The following is a 19,782-nucleotide window of genomic DNA, read 5'->3' on the forward strand; positions in this document are numbered from 1 at the left end:
AATACGGCGTTGCAACGTCTACATAAGACAATAAATGTCTGGCGCAGTTGTTAGATGGGCTACTACTACTACAATGGCAGGTTATCAAGATTTATGTGAGTTTGAACGTGGTGTTACAGTCGGCGCAAGAGCGATGGGATACAGCTTCTCCGTGGAAGTAATAAAGTGGGGACTTTCCTGTACGACCATTTCACGAGTGTTAACGTGAATATCAGGAATCCGGTAAAACAGCAAATCTCCGACATTACTGCGGCTGGATAAAGATCCTGCAAGAATGGGGCCAGCGACGACTGAAGAGAATCGTTCAATGTGGCAGAAGTTCAACCCTTCCGCAAATTGTTGCAGATTTCAATGCTGGGCCGTCAACAAGTGTCAGCGTGCGAACCATTCAATGAAAACATCATCGATATGGGCTTTCGAAGCCGAAGACCCGCTCGTGTACCCTTGATCAGTTCACAAGACAAAGCTTTATGCCTCGCCTGGACCCGTCAACACATTGGACTGTTGATGGCTGGAAACACGTTGCCTAGTGGGACGAGTCTCGTTTCAAATTCTATCGAGCGGATGGACGTGTACGGGCATGGAGACAACCTCATAAATCCATGGACCCTGCATGTGAGCACGGGACTGTTCAAGCTGGTGGAGGTTCTGCTCTGTAATGGTGTGTGGCGTGTGCAGTTGGAGTGATATGGGACCTCTGATACGTCTAGATACGACTCTGACAGGTGACACATACGTAAGCATCCTATTTGATCACCTGCATCCATTCATGTCCATTATGGATTCCGACGGACTTGGGTAATTCCAGCAGGACAATGCGACACCCCAAACATACGGAATTGCTGCAGAGTAGCTCCACGGACACTCCACTCTTCTGAGCTTAAACAATCCCGCTGGCCACCAAACGTCCCCAGACATGAACATTACTGAGCATATCTGGGATGCCTTGCAACGTGCTTTTCGGAAGAGACATCCACACCTTTGTACTCTTGCGGATTTATGGAGAGCCCTTCAGGATTCGTGGGGTCAGTTCCCTCCAGCATTATTTCAGGAATTAGTCGATTCCCTGCCACGTCGTGTTGCGGCACTTTTGCGTGTTCGTGGGGGTCCTACACGGTATTAGGCAGATGTATCAGTTTCTTTGTCTCTTCAGTGTATTATGATACTAGCTGCACTGCTCGGTGTTGTCCGCCGCGATGTTTAATATCTACCACACAAGTGATTGGCCCTGTGACGTGTTGAAATAGCAAACTCAAGCCGCATGGGGAACTGCAGTTGCTTTAGATCGAAGTTCGGGAAATCTCGGGTTCTGTTCGGTCTTTTGATCAGCCCGCGATCTAGTGACTTGTGTTGGTACTATATCCACGACCTGCCTAAGCGTTTGTATGACAATGTGGATTTTAATAACCAAAATAACTGTGAAACACCGACTAAGATATCTTCTACGATATATGTCATATGCAACAACGGCAACTAATCAATAAATAAGAGTTTTCCAACACGTTTCTGTAAAATTCTCGAGCTTTCGCTCATCCCAGGATCAACTGACGTCTGATGTCCTACCTCCACTTTTTTTTAAAAATATCAATACATATTGTATCGATAGCTATAAAGCGCACAGTTGTTATCGAGGCGAAAATGTTGATATTTTGTAATATCAGTATCGTTGGCCCGTCCCTATGCGTGAGAAGTCTCGTGAGAGAAACCCTTCTGTTGTGTGTTCTGCGCACGAAATATTATTCAAATGGACATCACACACATCCATGCCCGAGGCAGGATTCGAACCTGCGACCGTAGCGGTCACGCGGTTCCAGTGTAGCGCCTAGAACCGCTCGGCCACTCCGGCCGGCCTGTCCCGATTACCGTCCAAATTAATCACATATGCTCGTCAAGTATACCACACACCATCACGCCAGGTAATAAAGTGTATAACGATGACGAATGCAGTCTGGCAACTTTCGTTCTTCTGGCAGTTTCGGCACAAGAGTAAGTCCATCGTGATATTGAACACTGTACCGGAATTTCATCTGAAGAGATAGGGTGATGTCACTGCTGTGTCCAATATTGTCGTTGAGAGCATCTCTGTCGATGCGCCTCTGTTCTGCTGCCGCGTCAAGGGAAGCCGCAACAAGGGCGACCAAGGTGAAAGCCCTTTCGCTCCAAAAGTGGTCATACTGTGCTGATACTTATCTTGCTGAAAACAAGCTCATTTCCTGCCTAAAGGTACGTGACGCACGCGCTGACGAACTATGAGTTACTACTCGGTCAGGCCCTCTGAGATCTTGCAAGGAGATGATTCTAGCCCTTCTCAGTCCACCGTTCGTATATTCGCATGGTGGTCGCGAGTGCAAGCAGCAATATCGTGATCTTGGTAGATCATGGTACTGGCGTTGACGAATATCGACACTTACTGGTAGACATTTCTCCTTCATACTCAGGGCATCATAAGAATTTCTCGTAAACAACCACCATTCAAATGCTTTTTGTGAATGAGAAACCCTTTCCCAAGTATTTATTTACATGCAGCACGTACATGGCGTTACTCCTATCTTCTGTGTGCTGTTGGGCTAAAAAGTCAAGTATATTCATATCCAAGTATGTAGCATACTTCGCGCCAATTTGACGTTGGCGCGTGCCATATTCATACCGTTGCAATTTCAATGGCCAGTATTGTATTTACAGATGAGGAGGAATTCACACAGAGTAGGATAATAAATTACCACAATATCCACGAGCGAACAGATGCATCAGGTTGGCTTTAGTGTTAGTATGTCCGCAGAAATTGTGGATGACAGACTGATAGGATCATTCACTTAATCGGACAAATTGGCAGGTGCTGTATATTACCAGTTTCTGCGCGATAAATTATGCTGCTATTGAAAAACGTTACCCCTACAGAATAACAGCGAATGTAGCTTCTGTACGACATTGCATCACATCATGTAATGTGCTTTCTACGACAATACTTAACAGAAACGTTTAATAAGCGATGAATTAATGAAGGAGGTCCAGTAGCATGGCATCTGACCTTAATTTCGTAGAAGTCTGGTTACGGGAACAATTTTAACGCTGTGTGTATCCCACACCCACGAACGACAGGGTCAAGTAAAAAAGAGCCCCAATGTCACGAATGTGACCAAATCCGAGGGTACCTAGACTTGTTCGAACGAGTTTGTGATTCTTTGAGGACGGGGACTGGAATTTATAAAAATGAATCCCAACCACAGTTAGCAGACCTAGCACTATTAACAGACTGTGGCTGTCATTAAACAGACTGGGCCATATACCAACAAGTTATTGTTTCCGGACGTTTGCTTCTAGTTTAGTTTATGGTGCACTAATTTTTTCATACGGTGCCCAGATTTTATGCGAAGGAAACTTATTCCTTTCCAAGCAGCAGATCATCTTGGTCGCTGGAGCAACAAAGGTTTCGAAGCGTTTGGGAGAAGGCTCAGCTCATTCCTGCTTTGAAGAATGATAGTTGGGCACTTGCGCTCAACAGTAGGTCGACAGTTTTGAAGTTTCTTTGTTGTAGAGTTATGGAACATGTTTTATGTTCATATACACTAAAGTGACAAAAGTCATATTATAGAGATACGCACGTATACAGATGGCGGTAGCATCGCTTAAACAAGGTATACAGATGGCATAGCTGTCATTTGTATTTAGGTGGTTCATTTGAAAAGGTTTGCGACCTGATTAAGGCCGCACGATGGTAATTAACAGACTTTGAACACTGAATGTTAGTTGTAGATAGACACACGGGACATTCCATTTTGGAAATCATTGGAGAATTCAATATTGCGAGATCCACAGTGTCAACAGTGTGCTGAAAGTAGCAGACTTTTTAGGCATTACCTCACACCACCAACAACGCAGTGGCCAATGGTCTTCATTTAAGGGACAAGAGCAGTGGCATTTGCGTAGAGTTGTCAGTGCTAACAGATAAGCAACACTGCGTGAAATAACAACAGAAATCAATGTGGGATGTACGACGAAGGTATCAGTTAGGACAGTGCGGCGAAATTTGAAGTTAATCGGCTATGGCAGTAGACAGCAGAACCTACATCGCCTGCAGCACCTTTCCTGGGCTCGTGACCATACCGGTTGGACCCTAGACTACTGTAAAACTGTGTTCTGGTCAGATGAGCCCCGATTTTAGTTGGTAAGAGCTAATGGTAGGGTTCACGTTTGGCGCAGGTCCCACAAAGCCATGAACCAAAGTTGTCAACAAGTCAATGTGCAAACTGGTAGTGGTTACATAATGGTGTGGGCTGTGTTTCAATAGAATGGACTGGGTACTCTGGCCCAACTGAACCGACCATGGACTGGAAATGGTTATGTTCGTCTAGTTGGAGACCATTTTAGCCCGTAATGAACTTCCTGTTCCCAAATAGCAACAAAATTTTTATGGATGACAATGGGCCATGCCACTGGACCACAATTGTTCGCGTTTGCTTGAAGTTAATGCGGATGAGTAGGAAGATCGAATCTGTAATGTTCGGATACAGTATTACTAGCGTCGTGCTTCACACAATCAAGTCTTTTCAATAACTGAGCGTAACGTTGCAAGGCGATATTAGGTGGAACGAGCATGTGAGAACCGTGATAGGGAAGGCGAATGGTCGACTCCGGTTTATTGGGAGAATTTTAGGAAAGAGTGGTTCACCTGTAAATCTGAGCGCATATAGGACGCTGGTGCGACCTTTTCTTGAGTACTGAGCCAGTGTTTGGGATCCGTACCAGGTCGGATTGAAGGAAGACATCGAAGGAATTCAGAGGCGGGCTGCTGGATTTGATACCACTGGGTCTGAACAACACGTAAGTGTTACGGAGATGCTACGGGAACTCAAATGGGAATCCCTGGAGTGAAGGCGACGTTCTTTTCGAGAAACACTATTGAGAAAATTTACAAAACTGGCATTTGAAGCTGAGCGCTGAAAGATTCTACAGCTGCAAACATATATTGCACGTAAGGACCACAAAGATAAGATACGAGAATTTATGGCGCATATGGAGGCATATAAACAGTCGTTTTTCCCTCTCTCTTTTTGCGAGTGGAACATGAAGTAGTGTACCCTCCACCACACATCGTATGGTGGCTTGCGGTGTGTCTATGTAGATGTAGATAAACATTCCGGACAATTCGTGCAAATGATTTGGCCACCCAGATCGCCCGACATGTATCGCATCGAACATTTATGGGACATAATCAAGAAGTCAGTTCGTCCATAAAGTCCTGCCCAGGCAACACTTTCCCAATTACGGGTGGATATAGAGACAACATAGCTCAATATTTGTGCAGGAGACTTCCAACTTGTTGAGTCCACGACAAGTAGAGCTGCTGCACTAAGCTGGGAAAAAGGAGGTCCGACACGACTTTAGGAGGTATCCCATCTGAGAATTCATAATAGTAACTACGAATATACCCGAAGGAACTTTTACTGGGCAATTACTGCATAAAACATAAATGATTTGGTGGATAATGTCAGAAGCTTTGCAAGGCTGCTCAGATATGATGCGGCTGTTTATAAAAGAGTCGCAACGCCTGAAAATTGAAGTCAAATGCAGAAAGACAAGCAGAGGATCGACAACTACAGTCCGATCCACAAACCATGGCGGTTCACGCAGCTCGAGACGCAGACTGGGATTGTATTGTTGCCGGTTCCAAGCGAACGTTCGGTCGCACACGTGCCCTGCACTTGAAGAAATTATGTCTCTCACCTGCTTCTTGAGCCGAATTTGTCGATTACCACCACCACCAGCTATGACAACTAGCAACAAATGGAATAAACACTCATTATTCCGATTATGTTTAATGTTCCCATTGGCTACGCCATTGACAGGAGAGTGCTGAGAACACTACGGAACACTCGTTGGGTGCCGGAGAATGCGTGACTCCAGCTGTAGTACAGGGACTTACAGCTGACCCTCAACATAAACAAACTATAAAACTTCTGGGAGTACAATTCCGCAGAAACCTGACACTGAACAAGTATGTAAAACTAATTGTAAGGAAAGCAGATGCCTTACCGAGATTCATGTGCAGTATGCTAATAAAATTTAATTACCTCACATCGTCTATTCTACAGGTATTCTCGAGTATTGATAGTCTGATACGCTTCACAGGTAACATTAACAGAGGACATAAAGCTATGTTTTGTCAGTTTAATAAGCGCGAGAGTAACACGAATATGCACGTCAAATTCGAGGGACAGACACTATAACATAGTCGTTGTGCACCACGAAGATGTTTACTCTTAAAATTCCGAGAGAGTACTTTCAGAGAAGAAGCTGGAAACATATCACCTTTCCCTGTGTACATTAATCGAAGTGACCGCTACGCGAAAATCAGGGATGTTCGATCTCATGCAGAGGATTACCGACAGTCACATATCTTTCGGGAGTGGTGCAATAGAAGTTATTGAATTAGTCAGAATTAGTATTGAAAGATATATTGAAAGATGAAGAAGTATCAGTTTGTGCTCCAATTATCTAGAAAACGCCATTGACTGAATGAAATGGGGCAAGATGATAGAAATTGCAAAATTGAAGAAGGTGAACTGGAAGAACAGGAGACTAATTAAGGGAACTATATACAAGATAGAAAGCAATAATGAAGCTAAGGAATGGTATGACACTGGTTTGAAATCAGAAGAGGAGTAAAAGAGGCTTGTTTTCTTTCACCATACATATCGAAGACTTAGTAATGAATGAGCTAGAAGTAGAGTAGGAATTAGTAAGCGTACTAGGCTGCGGGATCAAATGGATCAGATATGATGATGACATGGGACCGCTTGCAGTTAAAACAGTATCTATTCAAAAAACTATCCGCAATTGAAGAAGGAATGTAAGAGTACGGAATGAAAATCAGCCAAAGAAAACTAAGGTGAGGAGAGTACACGTCAAAGAAGATACGAAAGCGAAAATTGTAGAATGTCAATTGGAACAATGTGAACAGCACAGTTATTTGGGGAGCATGCTGGCAGATAACTGGGCGAGTGAAGAAGAAATAAAATCACGAACTGCAATGGGACAGAAAGCTTTCGAGAAGAAGAAACGCTTATTATGCAGAAAAATGGAACTGAAGTTAAGGAAAGGGTTGGTTAAATGCTACGTGTGCAGCCTTTTCTGTACGGCTATTAAAAATGAAAACTAATCACTGAAGAAAAGGGAAAGTTGGAGATGTGGGTTTCGACGAGAATGGAGAAAATAAAACAGATGGATAAAATGAAAGATAGTGAAGTAATGAAAAGAGAAAAGGAACAAAGAACTATCGTAAAACACGTTAAGTAAACGACAGAAAACTCGATGGGACGTATTCGGCGACGAAAAGAAATTCTAACAACAGCGTTAGAAGATACAGTGGAAAGACAGCAGAAAATAGAGAGGAGAAGATTAAAAATACTGAGTGAAGAGGAAGGAGGAAGATAGTCTAGGAAGCAGTTGGTCTTGAACAGGATCAGATGGACACTGCAATGGTGCCAAGAACCTGCCAACAGGCAAAATACCTGATGATTATGATGATGATTACGAATGTCACCAGAAGCACTATCCGATACACACCGTTAGCTGGAGGGGTATAGGTGTAGATGTAAAATATGAGTATGTCAGTTGAATTTTGAATTCTGTAGTTGTACTGTGCAAAATACTAATTTCTTTCGCTACCGCTTTTTCGAAGTCGAATACTAAAGTGAAATTTACAATACGTGTGCCAGCAAAAGTGTCACTGCTACACGGTTCTGAACACTCAGAAGCCTGCCTGTAAAACAAGCTAGCTTAAAAAACACAGTACAACTAACAGATTTTCCGAAATTGGCGCCCTCGCTCTTCACCATGCGATGTCGCGTTGGAATTAACTGCTAAAACACTCTGAGTCAAAATGTTTTGCGATCCTGAGTTTAGTGGCTAACACACTGGACTCGCATTCGGGAGGACGACGGTTCAACCACGCCACCGGCCATCCTGATTTAGGTTTTCCGTGATTTCCCTAAATCGCTCCAGGGAAATGCCGGGATGGTTCCTTTGAAAGGACACGGCCGACTTCCTTCCCTAATCCGATGAGACCGATGACCTCACAGTTTGGTCTCCTCTCTCAAACAACCGAACCGATCCTGAGTTTGTGATAAAAGTTCAAATGAAGTATCTAATGTGCATATGCTGCAGGCTGGAGAGCGTTACTGACTCTTATTTTACGATTCCTGAAGGACTGCAGAAAGTTAGCTGCTGTAACTGAATGGTGACATTGAAGTTCAGGCTACTGAACAGTACTATAAAGCATTTCTTCATCTATTTTTGCAGTGGTAAGTATACATAGTACCGCATTAAAATTGATTTCGTCATTATTCGTGTCGCATAGAAATATGTAGACTTAGAATTTAATTACCTTTGTAACTCAGACAGCACAGTTCATTGTAATGAAAAGAACGGAAAGAATTTCCTTTAGTTTATGACTGGTGCTCAAAATGGCTGCAGTGGTTGGTAATACATGATTTATAGCGGAGAATGATGTGATTATGAGCAATCCAATACGTGTCAGCATCGATGGTTAATTGGAGGATTGCTGTCAATGATTTTTGAAAGTAATTTGTTCCCTGTAAGTTGTAATGTCCCTTACTTTATCAGAGTTTTTGTCGCAAACAAAGGATCGTACGAAATTTTGATAAAGAATTTCTTGTTATTCTAATGGTGCATGCGATGGAGAAGAGCTTTGGTGCAATTTTTTCAACACCCACTGTAGTACATTAAACAATGAATATGGCACATTTTGTAGCTTGTTTTTGTTCACAAAGTTGTATGTGTAGTTGAAGGTCGTCATGTAAAATAACGCAAAAGACTTTTGAGGACGTCTCTGAACGTATACCAAAACTGTAATATGTTTGCAGACGTAGTTTCCAGCGTGAACAAGCGCGTCAGTAGTCAGCATGTCGAGCTGCCATTGTATACTAGCACGTCTATACGTGTGTATGAAACGAGCGTAACACTGAAGAAAGGGATACTGGATGCAAATCAAAAATAAAAGGACCTAAATTGTAAACTACACGTTAGTGGTCGACTCAGAAAACGGAAATACCTACGTTACAGTTAACAGGAGGGCTATGGTAACTCTAGATCAAAACACACCTTTGGGTTACCTACATGCAGGATGTGACGTCAGCAAGATGGCATATGGCGAGATATTTAAAAATTGACTGGAAATTTCAATACTAAAGAAGGTATTGGGCAGTAAATTTGGATATTTGTGGGAAATTAAAAAATTATGAATGGGATTAGGTGGTAGACTTGAAAACATTGCTTCTTTAACAACCTCTTTTTCAACCAGTCACATTGCAGACACGGGTACACACACACACACACACACACACACTTACACACACACACACACATACACACTTAAAAAATACCTGAAGTGAATAAAATTACATCAATAATACTGTCAACTGCGTTTTCATTACTGGTTACAAAAAATCGGTTGTTGACTGACTTCCAGTTACGTCTGTGAATTTCATTGGATGCTGCATATCATTCGCTTTCGAATTTTGGAATGAGTATTTAACAGCTAAACTCCAACGTTTACTTATCCAATGTAATTAACAAAACAGTAATATATAGTTGTCAAAGATAAGTTTCACTTTTCATATTACACTCCTGGAAATGGAAAAAAGAACACATTGACACCCGTGTGTCAGACCCACCATACTTGCTCCGGACACTGCGAGAGGGCTGTACAAGCAATGATCACACGCACGGCACAGCGGACACGCCAGGAACCGCGGTGTTGGCCGTCGAATGGCACTAGCTGCGCAGCATTTCTGCACCGCCGCCGTCAGTGTCAGCCAGTTTGCCGTGGCATACGGAGCTCCATCGCAGTCTTTAACACTGGTATCATGCCGCGACAGCGTGGACGTGAACCGTATGTGCAGTTGACGGACTTTGAGCGAGGGCGTATAGTGGGCATGCGGGAGGCCGGGTGGACGTACCGCCGAATTGCTCAACACGTGGGGCGTGAGGTCTCCACAGTACATCGATGTTGTCGCCAGTGGTCGGCGGAAGGTGCACGTGCCCGTCGACCTGGGACCGGACCGCAGCGACGCACGGATTCACGCCAAGACCGTAGGATCCTACGCAGTGCCGTAGGGGACCGCACCGCCACTTCCCAGCAAATTAGGGACACTGTTGCTCCTGGGGTATCGGCGAGGACCATTCGCAACCGTCTCCATGAAGCTGGGCCACGGTCCCGCACACCGTTAGGCCGTCTTCCGCTCACGCCCCAACATCGTGCAGCCCGCCTCCAGTGGTGTCGCGACAGGCGTGAATGGAGGGACGAATGGAGACGTGTCGTCTTCAGCGATGAGAGTCGCTTCTGCCTTGGTGCCAATGATGGTCGTATGCGTGTTTGGCGCCGTGCAGGTGAGCGCCACAATCAGGACTGCATACGACCGAGGCACACAGGGCCAACACCCGGCATCATGGTGTGGGGAGCGATCTCCTACACTGGCCGTACACCACTGGTGATCGTCGAGGGGACACTGAATAGTGCACGGTACATCCAAACCGTCATCGAACCCATCGTTCTACCATTCCTAGACCGGCAAGGCAACTTGCTGTTCCAACAGGACAATGCACGTCCGCATGTATCCCGTGCCACCCAACGTGCTCTAGAAGGTGTAAGTCAACTACCCTGGCCAGCAAGATCTCCGGATCTGTCCCCCTTTGAGCATGTTTGGGACTGGATGAAGCGTCGTCTCACGCGGTCTGCACGTCCAGCACGAACGCTGGTCCAACTGAGGCGCCAGGTGGAAATGGCATGGCAAGCCGTTCCACAGGACTACATCCAGCATCTCTACGATCGTCTCCATGGGAGAATAGCAGCCTGCATTGCTGCGAAAGGTGGATATACACTGTACTAGTGCCGACATTGTGCATGCTCTGTTGCCTGTGTCTATGTGCCTGTGGTTCTGTCAGTGTGATCATGTGATGTATCTGACCCCAGGAATGTGTCAATAAAGTTTCCCCTTCCTGGGACAATGAATTCACGGTGTTCTTATTTCAATTTCCAGGAGTGTATTACACAATACTTCAAAGATGTGAGATAAAAAATGCTAAAATAAGACCCTTTTTGCTTGTCTTCGCCAACAGATGCCTGCACTTGTAAATGTTCAAAATTCGACTGCTGTACTATGATGTAAGACACAACATATGGTCAAATTAATTAACAGGTTTGTTTACAAATAAATCTTCAGCGACCAGTCACGATTTTCTTCATCTACTTTTCGCACGACGCATTTCGCGAAATGATTTCCATTTTCAAGTTCGCTTTTTGTGTGTATCATGCCATTTCTATTGATGTTGTCAATGTGTCAGAGTCTGCTTCATTTCGCTGACTGTTAAGTTTTCTAATGGTTCATTTGTGCAATTTGTACTATGTTGGTGGTAGGCATTCTGATTATATTCATATGCATTCCAAGATGTATCGGGGACTTATTTTTGCAATGTTGCTGTTATTTACTTTGCTAATTCTTGGTGTACTTCAAGCTGTAAGTTAGATCTGCAGTAGTGCTCTACATTAATTTAATGTTATCATTGAAGAAGCTGCATGTATTTTAATAAATTATAGAGACAATTTATGTGCGAAAATGTTTAATTTTTTTGCAAAGTGTGTTTTGTACTCTAAATCTTATATATAATACATTTTTAGAGGTTTGAGTTTATACTTGCATATTACGATAAGCAGTCTATACGTGTTTTTTGTACTGGATAAATGATAGACAGTTTTATCAAAGAGTTTTCTTTGGATATATCTACTCTGTCGTGTTGCACCACGATCTTTGTAGACATTTCATCTCTGTCAATACATTGGGATATTTACCTTAGAGTTCGCAGACGTGTTTTACACGCCTGTTTGACGTAAAAATTACACTTTTTGCGTTGCTGGCGTATTTTTGCCTATATTTTAGCCGTGGAAAGAACTTTGTAATACTTGAAAACAATCATAAATGTGGAGAATAATTACTTCGAGGAAGTAAAAATATTTGACTGGTTTTGATATCAGTCCAGTTTTTGATATGGTAATAACATTGTTCACTCTACTCAACAAGTGATCTTTAAGCTGTAGTAACGATGTGTCTTTCGCAGCACTGTATGTGTGGCATATTACGCCTGTCGGATGTCAAACGTTTTAGAACAAGCAAAATACTCAGTCAGCAGTTTCAGTCTTGCCAGTGCCTAATCAGCATTTGTGTCTTATTAAGCTGGTTGGATGCCATATCAGGATAAAACTTGTCCAACGTTCAATCATGGAGTTCAGCGACGTCAGTGTTGCCTATGCCTGCCTATCTTCCTGCCCTGTGACATTTTACAACAGTTTAGATATGGGAATATTTCGAACACCCTGTAAAGTACTATTAAATATTGAAAGTTACACCCTTTAATGCAATTCCTGGATGAATTCGTGTGTGTGTGTGTGTGTGTGTGTGTGTGTGTGTGTGTGTGTGTGTGTGTGTGTGTTTACGTCTGTGTGGCTGTGTGGTCTACATGTGCAACGTGATTAGTTGGAAAAAAAGCATTTTTTTTTTATATGTCACCCACCACCATCTTGTTTTTAAAGTTCCTACCAATTTTCAAATTTCCTGCTACCATCTTTATAACGTCTTGTGTTCAAGATAATTGATGACATCATATGTGCACATGTCAAGGACCAGGTCACAGATAATTGAACCTACCCCTTCATGCAGGCAACCAGAATATTAAAAGTCAATCTGATCCCTTCCTCAAATAGTTACTCTGCACAAGACACCTACAGAATTCAACTCGTAGTCAGTGTACTCACACGAATAATAAATTACACTTTGTTCTTTTATTAAGCCAGTTATTGTTGGGTTGAAATGCGTCTTGACACAAATAAAGTTAAAAGATATAAAATGGTTTGCTGTGCCTTCAGGTAAGATGCTTTTTTTTCTTTTATTACTGAAAGTTTAAATTGAATGCCTGGTAAAAATCAATATATCTATAAGCACACAACACTGCTCAGTCTAATGAGATGTGAAGCTAAATGCATTTTCTGATGTGTGTTTAAGATGACGATATGGGTTCCATCTCCGTCGCTGAGTATCCTATCCCTGGTACTGCCAACTAGAGTCCTGGAGATGTGGAGGGGGGGAAACAAAAACAGTGCCCACCCAGCCTTGGTAAGGCTACTGATGAAGCAGAAATGGAAGTTCCAGTCTGAAAATCCACCAACACAAATGTGAATTATTACAAGGTATAATTGAAGATGGCACATTGCAACTAATTTTTTTTAAAAATCGAAAAATTACTTCCTGTTTCCAGAAGTGGTTATCTAGTGTTTGAGATGAGTGTGAGTAGACATTTGTATAGTATGGTCAGAAACACCCTGAAATGCTTGTTAGTGTGTTCCAGGGTAGGTTTTAGTGATGAATAATTGCTAAGAACAAAATTCTATATGTTGCGCTGTTTCCGAGTTAATTAGCTTTGAAGTTAGACAATTAGGCCGTTAAGCGAGCAAATTCAAGCAGCCCGCCAGAAACAATTAGTGTCAGTTGTTCTCACAGCGTAGACGGTAGCGCACGTGGTTTCTCAGAATTTGGCTGTGGTCGAACCTTACTACAGTCCCGTATCCAATTTTTGTATCGCTATCTTGCTCGGATTTACGAAACCGAACGCAGCACATGCTTGGCGACACCACCTGTGGAGGGTCACTTGAGTTTGCAAGCGCAACGGCCTGATTGACTAGCTTCAATGCCAATTAACTCGGTAACGGCGTAACGTATCGAGTTATGTTCTTAACAATTATTGCCCACTACAATCTACTCTGCAACACCGTAACAAGCTTTTCAGACTGTTTACGACCACCCTGCATACAGATGATGAGTGTGCACACGTCGCTCTGCAGAAGTTCCGGACACCGAAGGGTTTGAAAAAAGACATTGGTCCGATGACTGCCGAGGGTCTGGAGAAAATGATACGGAAATTCGAAATGACGGGTTCTTTTGGTGTGCAACCTGGTAGAGGGAGGAAACGAATTGATTCGACCTCAGACGAAGCAGTGGGCATCGCAATGCACGAGGAGACGAATGGTGGTGTGCAAACGTGTAGTGCACGGAGAGTTGCCCGAACATTGGACACACCCGTGAGCACGGTGTGTAAAATCCTACGAAACATCCTTCTTTGCTATCCATTCAAAATTGCCCACGCGCACGAGTTGCCTCCTGTTGACCTGCCAGCAAGAGAGGCCTTTGCTTTAGAATTTCTTGCTCGCATGGAAGTGGACAACGATTAAGCCGTGGAAGATTTTGAGGACAGATGAAACCAATTTCAATCTGACAGGATATGTCAATACACAGAATTGTCGAACATGGGCAACGGAAAATCCACACGCAAATCAACCAGTACCAATTCATCCTAAGAAAGTCAATGTGTGCTGCGGTTTTATGGCATCATTTATCATAGGGCCACATTTTTTCGAAGAGGCAGGTGCTTCTGGTCCTGTTACCTGTACCTTCACTGGTAACCGCTATGAGTGTCTTTGGCGCAACCACGTCATTCCTGCTCTCCAACAGCGTGGATGTGTGGATGGGATCATTTTTATGCAAGATGGCGCACCTCCGCAAATTGCAAATCCAGTTAAGTAGCTGCTGAAGTGCCATTTCGTAAATGCTAGAATTATGAGCCGCCATTTCCCTACAGCCTGGCTGTCCCGAGCACCTGATCCTAATCAGTGTGACTTCTGGCTGTGGGGCTATCTGAAAGATGTCGTGTTCAGTGATCCGATTGCAAACTTATCTGCATTGAAGGCACGAATTGCGTAACACATTCTGAACGTGATCCCGGAAACATTTCGATCAGTTGTGAAACATGCTGTTTCTCGATTTCAACTTGTTGCAGAAAACGGTGGACAGCATATTGAACATGTTTTGCGCCAGTCACACGGAAATTAATAATCCGATTTGATTTTGATTGATGCGCTTTATGCGGGTTTTGGCCTCAGAACAATTAAAAGCCGATTTTTCCCATCCGACGTGATACAACCCTGCCGTGATGGATGCCCTTACGTAACTAACAGTATCACACGTGTACAGCCGTGCGCACTGAGTAGTGCAGTTTGTTTAACGTCAAACGTAGATCTTAGGTATTATCCTATGATTCGTTTGTCATTTCTAGTCGACCGCTATTAAATTACGATGCTTACAGCGACATCTATTGCTATATATTTTTCTTCTGCCATTAGTTTTCCCCATTCTCCGATAATATTATGTTGCAATATGACGTCATTCTGTCCAGTGGTGTTATTTCTACGGTGGTTTCAAACTTTAAACTTATTATAATCACCCTTCATGGTACATTCGTAATCAACATTCGAACAAGCAAAGAATATCAAGAAATAACAATCCTACATACACACAGATGTTATTTCTAATATGATACGTTATTATTCATGCGAGGGGCGTACATAAGTAATACAATATTTTTTTACTCTCACCAACTTCGGCTGAAAAATGCTGAAATTGTTGCGCGACATCGTGCAGCATTCGAGCTTCAGCCCCCAGAGTTTCATGAGCTTCCGAGAGGCGGTGGCGATGTGCGTAGCCTTCAAAATGGCGTCTGTAACGGAGGTACGTTCCAAGCATACAGCTGTCTACATCTACAGCTACATCCATACTCCGCAAGCCACCTGACGGTGTGTGGCGGAGGGTACCTTGAGTACCTCTATCGGTTCTCCCTTCTACTCCAGTCTCGTATTTTTCGTGGAAAGAAAGATTGTCGGTACGACTTTGTGTGGGCTCTAATCTCTCTGATTTTATCCTCATGGTCTCTTCGCGAGATATACGTAGGAGGGAGCAATATACTGCTTGACTCCTCAGTGAAGGTACGTTCTCGAAACTTCAACAAAACCCGTACCGAGCTACTGAGTGTCTCTCTTGCAGAGTCTTCCACTGGAGTTGATCTATCATCTCCGCAACGCTTTCGCGATTACTAAATGATCCTGCAACGAAGCGCTCTACTCTCCGTTGGATTTTCTCTATCTCTTCTATCAACCCTATCTGGTACGGATCCCTCACCGGTGAGCAGTATTCAAGCAGTGGGCGAAGAAGAGTACTGTAATCTACTTCGTCTGTTTTCGGACTGCATTTCCTTAGGATTCTTCCAATGAATCTCAGTCTTCCATCTACGTTAGCGACGATTAATTTTATATGGTCATTCCATTTCATGTCACTCCTAATGCCTACTCCCAGATAATTTATGGAATTAACTGCTTCCAGTTGCTGACCTGCTATATTTTAGCTAAATGATAAAGGATCTTTCTTCCTATGTATTCGCAGCACATTACACTTGTATACACTGATATTCAGTTGCCATTCCCTGCACCATGCGTCAATTCGTTGCAGATCCTCCTGGATTTCAGTACAATTTTCCATTGTTACAAATTCTCGATATACTACAGCATCATCCGCAAAAAGCCTCAGTGAACTTCCGACGTTATCCACAAGGTCATTTATATATATTGTGAATAGCAACGGTCCTACGACACTCCCCTGCGGCACACCAGAAATCACTCTTACTTCGGAAGACTGCTCTCCATTGAGAATGACATGCTGCGTTCTGTTACCTAGGAACCCTTCAATCCAGTCACACAATTGGTCTGAGAGTCCATATGCTCTTACTTTGTTCATTAAATGACTGTGGGGAACTGTATCGAACGCCTTATAGAAGTCAAGAAACACGGCATCTACCTGAGAACCCGTGTCTATGGCCCTCTGAGTGTCGTGGACGAATAGCGCAGGCTGGGTTTCACTCGATCGTCTTTTTCGAAAGCCATGCTGATTCCTACAGAATAGATTTCTAGTCTCCAGAAAAGTCATTATACTTGAACATAATACGTGTTCCAAAATTCTACAACTGATCGACGTTAGAGATATAGGTCTATAGTTCTGCACATCTGTTCGACGTTCCTTCTTGAAAACGGGGATGACCTGTGCCCTTTTCCAGTCTTTTGGAAGGCTACGCTCTTCAAGAGACCTACGGTACACCGCTGCAAGAAGGGGGGCAAGCTCCTTCGCCTACTCTGTGTAAAATCGAACTGGTATACCATCAGGTCCAGCCGCCTTTCCTCTTTTGAGCGATTTTAATTGTTTTTCTATCCCTCTGTCATCTATTTCGATATCTTCCATTTTGTCATCTGTCTGACAATCTAGAAAAGGAACTACAGTGCAGTCTTCATCTGTGAAACAGCTTTGGAAAAAGACATTTAGTATTTCGGACTTTAGTCTGTCATCCTCTGTTTCAGTACCATTTTGGTCACAGAATGTCTGGAGATTTTGTTTTGATCCACCTACCGCTTTCACATAAGACCAAAATTTCTTAGGGTTTTCTGCCAAGTCAGTACATAGAACTTTACTTTTGAATTCGTTGAACCACACTCGTATAGCCCTCCTCACACTACATTTCGCTTCGTGTTATTTTTGTTTGTCTGCAAGGCTTTGGCTATGTTTTCTAACTCGGTTGTTGTACCACGGTGGCTCTTATCCATCTCTTACGATCTTGCTTGGTACATACTCATCTAATGCATATTGTACGATGGTTTTGAACTTTGTCCACTGATCCTCAACACTATCTGTACTTGAAATAAAGCTTTTGTGTTGAGCTGTCAAGTACTCTGAAATCGGCTTTTTGCTTTCGGCAGAAAGCCAGAGTGTCCCAGATATTCAAAGGCGATTGCAGAATATCTACGGAGGCCAGGCGGTGAATAAAAGCATGGTGGGTCGTTGGGAGATGCATCTCTCATCATCGCAACTAGGTCGAGCAAATCTGACCGGTCTCTCGCGTGCCGACCAGCCACACACAGCTATGACGCCTACAATGTTGGAACGTGTGGACACTCTTATCCGAGGTGATCAACCAGTCACAATCAGACACCTCGCTGCTCAACTGGACGTCTCTGTTGGTAGTGCTGACACATTCGACCACCTTTTGAGATAACCATAGGTTGTTGCCCCTCAGGAAATTGGAGAAACAACTTCAGCATGTTCGTCGGGCCAAAAATGCAAATTAACTTCTCCTTTTCCATGACAACGCAATGCATCACAGAAGTTTGCGCTCCTCAGATGAGCTCAGAAAACTTCATTGGACTGTTCTTCCCAATCCACCCTCCATCCCAGATCTATCACCTTCCGACTTCCATCTTTTTGGCCTCATGAAGGATACACTCCACTGGAAGCTGTACGTGAACGATAGGGCAGTCATCGCTGCAGCAAGACGTTGGCTCGGACTTTGGCCAGTAGAGTGGTACCATGTGCACCTACAGGCTCTCTCACTAAGATGACGTAAGGCCGTCGCACTGAGCGGAGATCATGTGGGAAAATAGCGTTTTGTAGCCAAAAGAGTACTGAATAATACGGTGTGTTGGAATCCTAAATAAAACAAACCTGCTTCCAGAAAAAAATATTATGCATTACTTGTTCAACACCCCTCGTACATAGATGGCACTTTCAAAATAATTATTGCGCACAGATCTGATGTGACTTAACGTTATCATATGGTTGAAAATACTCGGCGCAGCAGAATTAAAGGATTACTTTTGTGGATCCGCATATTTCCTGCCTACTGCGATGCTTAATTTTGAATTTTGATTCGAAGGTGCGTACAACTTTCCTTTGTAATGGTGCAAAAGCGAGCCGCCCTGTGACGTCATCCACGGGCTCGACGACGCTTCAGACACCAAGTTGAAGACACATCCGATAAAAGGTCACGACTCAGCAGTTCATGTGACGTGTAAGATGGGTTAATGATGTCAAATTGGCACCAAACTACATCAAAATTCTGCCTAACTCCGCCGTGGACGTTTCACGCTATAGGAAGATGGTCACAGCACATCTTATCCACATTTTTCCCTTCTTCCGACGCCGCTGCGATGGAGGTTAGAGTCGCGCACCCAACGTTGAAATCACTAAGTTTTCTTATGAGTGGCCGAGGAAAACATTTCAGACATACCGTCGACCAGAGTTGGCACGAAAACGCCATAGGGGATGGCAAAGGGAACCTCAATGAAACCGCCCCTTTCCCTGGGGCGCTGATTTCCACACATTTCGCATTCTATGACGACACACAATAGGTGAGCTAAAAAAGCACCCTTCGTTGCTTAGGAGCACTTTCAAACTTCGTCGAATGGTTTTCATCGGTCCCTAGTGATTTTGACTTGGACAGGAGACTAAAACTACCGCGCTGCGCTCGAAAGAGTGCGGTCACGTTCGCTGTCGATACAGCCCCAAAATTTTTTTAGAAAATGGCTGAAACGCCCGAGGGTTTCAGCATTTCAAACATTATGAAGAATGTCTTCATAATGCTCATCACACAGCGAACTGTCGTTTTCGAAATGGCCAATGCGCCATGAAAACGGGCGATTTCATTGACGCACTTTCTTTCACCTCCTGCGGCCTTCCCGACTCGATTCTGAGTGGCAACATGTCCGGAATGTTGTCCCGCGTGACTTTTGGCGTCGCGCTTCTAGGTCAGAGGGACTGTGACGAACTTTCCTCCGTATGACACGTCGACTGTGAAACTGGCAGACTTTCGGTGGTATTTGGTGCCTATGTGACCTCATTAACCCACCGTACACGTCACATGTTCTTCAGGGCTGTGGCCTTTTTCTGCATGTGTCGATACCTTGTTGTCTGAAGCATCGTCGAGACCGAGGGTGACGTTACAAAGCATCATGCTTTTGCAACATTATAGACAAAGGTTGTCCGCAACTTTCAGCCCAATTTC

At 43.7% G+C, this 19,782-nt stretch overlaps 1 protein-coding gene across 1 annotated transcript in view; it reads right to left on the reverse strand.

Annotated features, from left to right (window-relative positions):
- Positions 1-19,782, reverse strand: part of LOC126469862 (serpin A3-1-like) — a 150,732-nt gene that overhangs the window by 40,644 nt on the left and 90,306 nt on the right. The window lies entirely within an intron of this gene.

The sequence above is a fragment of the Schistocerca serialis genome, chromosome 3, assembly GCF_023864345.2.
Source record: "Schistocerca serialis cubense isolate TAMUIC-IGC-003099 chromosome 3, iqSchSeri2.2, whole genome shotgun sequence".
Taxonomy (NCBI): domain Eukaryota; kingdom Metazoa; phylum Arthropoda; class Insecta; order Orthoptera; family Acrididae; genus Schistocerca; species Schistocerca serialis.